Source organism: Ammodytes marinus (assembly GCF_949987685.1).
Source record: "Ammodytes marinus genome assembly, chromosome: 18".
Taxonomy (NCBI): domain Eukaryota; kingdom Metazoa; phylum Chordata; class Actinopteri; order Uranoscopiformes; family Ammodytidae; genus Ammodytes; species Ammodytes marinus.
This window is the reverse complement of record NC_137222.1, coordinates 17,429,480-17,432,922: the sequence shown is the minus strand read 5'-3', so window position 1 is coordinate 17,432,922 and position 3,443 is coordinate 17,429,480. Positions and strand designations below refer to the sequence as shown.

The 3,443-nt window shown below is 36.7% G+C and overlaps 1 protein-coding gene across 2 annotated transcripts in view; it reads left to right on the top strand.

Annotated features, from left to right (window-relative positions):
* il11ra (interleukin 11 receptor subunit alpha) overlaps window positions 1-3,358 on the top strand; it is a 56,877-nt gene extending 53,519 nt beyond the window's left edge. For both annotated transcript variants that reach the window (XM_080046974.1, XM_080046973.1), the window contains exon 12: window positions 1-3,358. This exon is cut by the window's left edge and continues 821 nt beyond it. The gene's annotated coding sequence lies outside the window, so the exon portion shown is untranslated.
* The last annotated feature ends 85 nt before the right edge of the window (window positions 3,359-3,443 follow it).

Sequence of the window (3,443 nt, the reverse complement as noted above, 5' to 3'; positions counted from 1 at the left end):
CTCTCTCCTCTCTCACCCCGCGTCTCCTCCTCACATTCTTTTTATTCTTCTACGTCGACTGACCGACTCAATGCTGTGAAGGAAACATAACTTCTGCCAGTCTCTCTGTGTGTGTGTGTGTGCATCTGATGCCAAAAGCAGCAACTACAGGGCATTATGGTCTGAGCTGAGTGGCAGGTAGACACCTGTGCTAGGCTCCACCTGGCCTGAGGGAGGGTTGGGTTATCTAGACCTTTATTTCAGTTATAACAAATGATTTTATGTTGCATGATATGCTTGTTTTTTTTGTTTTTGTCTAATGTCTTTCGTACAACTAGTTTGTCTTTTTTCTTTTTTTATACCTCTTTCTATCCATCCATCCATCCATCCACTGTTCCTGAATGTGTGTGAATGAAAGACACACACAGTGGGGAAGGAGAGGGAGAGAAGAAAAGTGAAGACATACCGGCCTTTCACAAGCCACCAGCATTACGATATTATTACATAGATAGCTGTACTATCTAATCACATGTACATTAATGTGACTTCATCCACTGCAGGACTGAAATGAACAATTATTTTCACAACCAATTCATTATTTTATTAATGTAAAAAAAGACCAATATGAAAAAAAAAGGTAAAGGTCTTTAGATGACTTATTTTAGATGACTTAAATGATCTTAGATTGATAGACCAACGAGGAAAAGCAACATTTGAGAAGTTGTAATGCGCAACTAGTTGGCACTTTGTTTATGAATAATTATTTTAAAGATAGTTGCTGGTCTACTAATACATGTTGAAAAAACCCCTTTAACTTGATAAGACTGAGGTTCAGTCGGCCACGTTTGTCTCTGAAGTGAATGACGTTAGCTGGTGTATTACATTTGAAATCACTTACACAAAAGAGACTGTATATTTAAAAGCTAGAAACGTGATAAGCAAGCCGGTTTCATTATATTAGGGGATAAAGCTAGCTAGCTCTACGTATTTAAAGAAAATTGTCCACATAATACCTAAAAGTCCTTCAGGATTTTCATTCAACAAGTCTCTGGATAAAGTTGCTAAGGAAACATTCGGTATAGCATATGGTTTTTCCTCTACACTACATTAAATAACAGAGCAACAGCACTGCACCAGTAAGCTTACCTCTACAGTCCAGTTGAATCCATGGTTTATTGAGCACTTTTTTTTTACGTTGACATTTTACATGTAGCGTGTAAGACGGTGGAGTTCTAGGGGGGTTGGAGGAATGGAGCATTGACACAAACACATCACAGCTCTAATAGTGTTAGCATATATGAACCAACTGAGGCTGTGTTCCAATCCCCATACTATCTACTATTTAGTATGGTAGAAAAAAGATTTAGTATATTCCAATACTTGTGGCCAGATTTAGTATGGTTAGAAATACCCGGATGTCTACCACTACATACGGCCGAGATTTTTTTTTATGTTGAAAACAAAATCCTATTTTGCCGATTCTGACCCACAATCCAGTGCGCACCGGAAGTGATGTCACAATCGACAGAGCCTGCACACGAAAACAAACAGGAATGCGACAGATATGAAAGCAAGAGGCAAGATCAAGGCGCAATGTTATGATGAAATTAATAAGTAAAGGTATGTCCCAAGTGTATGCCTACTGCATCCTAACTAGATTATTTTTATGGTCATATGTAGTATGTAGAATAGCAAAAAGAAAGTAGAAAAGAGTATGCTATTTGGAACGCAGGGTGAGTTTATGGTGCTGAATCAGAGTGTGTTGGTTGGTTGGTGTGTGGGTGGCTGCATAAGAGGAGCAAGGACACGACTGATTGACAAGAGCGACTCTCGCTCACTGTGGGGAAATGAATGATTTGTGGGCGGCCAGTGCTATGCGTATGAAAAGCCCCAAATACCTCTACAGCAGTAACTCTGGGTCAGTTATGCTTTTCATGCCTGCACCTGCTAACATTGTGTCTGAAACAGATGGAGATGGAACAGTTAAACAAACTTTCTTTCTTTCTTTCTTTCTTTCTTTCTTTCTTTCTTTCTTTCTTTCTTTCTGTCGGTTATATTCTGTTATTCCAAAGCTGTGTAGTTGTTATCAACCGACCGATCGATTGATTGATTGTGTAGTTTGTATCAGAATACACAAAGTGCATCTAAAATCAAACTATTTTCTAGTTTGACAAACTGTATGTTCTCTCAAGCTAGCTCCTCATATTATGCATGGATCCAGTTGAAGCTTTTTCTTGTATATTATTGTATATCACAGTTTAAAAAAACAAAAAGTACATTTCATGTATGGTATTATAAGTGATGTTTATATGTAGAGAAAAAAAAACATTATTTGGGATAGTTTCACAGACATGGCCATACTTAGTCTTACTAGTATTTTATATAATAGACAAATGAGCAGTACATGGGAGTTTGTACAGTTTATTATGGTGTATACACCTTTAAATTTAAGATACACCATTTAATTGAAAAAAAAATCAAGCCCTTGTTACAAAGCATCTAATTGGAGCAAATGGCAACAAAACATGAGCAAAATACTCACACATTATTGTCTTTGAGATTTTTGTAGAATCCCTAATTCCAGACAACATTGGGACATAAAATCCCCAAGGGAGATTCCCGCTTAAAAAAGTATAGTATTATTGACTGAGGATGATCCATGCCTGTACAAACCTACCCAGCATTGTGTATTTGTGTCTTTCCTACCCAGTTATATGAAGCTGTGTTACTGTACCATTACTGTATGGACAATGTGTTTACTCTATCCGTCTTCCGTGTGTGATTTCATTCTCTCTTTCATTATTTCTATTTGCAGTCAAATGAATCACAAATATATTTTAAATATTTCTCAGCTCTCCAATCACATAGAAAGCAAAACAGTTATATGCAGCATATAATATGCTGTCATTTAAATAATATAGTAACAGGGTGCTACAGTATAACTAATATTTGTTCAATCAAAAACAGAACATTACAATATGAAATACTTTTACGATCCATTTTTAGGAACACTTTTCCAGGTTACATATTAAATAAACCATCCATCACATTGACATGCATGTGGGCCACTTGCAGTATCATATATTTGAGGTTATAGTGATCTGCTATTCGATTGCCACCTTTCTGTTTCACTCTTATGTTGTTGTCTGTTCTCTCTCTATGTCCCTCTGTGGTATGTGATGGCAGATGGAGCCGGTTGGTGTTTAGTTCCTATAACTCAAATCACACTAGCATCCATTCTCAGATGTACATAGTCTATTCTTCTTCTTTTTGTTTGTTGCTTTTTGTGTACGACACCATAAGCTGTTTTTATTTTGTTTTGTATTTGTTTTCATCCTGTCTTTGTATGTGTCTGTGAATTAAATACTATTTTATCACACTTGTTGCTTCTGTTTTTTTTTTCTTTTTCTGGCTGTGTTTGGGACTGTCTACTTCCTGGGTTGTGCATGTGTGTATCTGCTTTT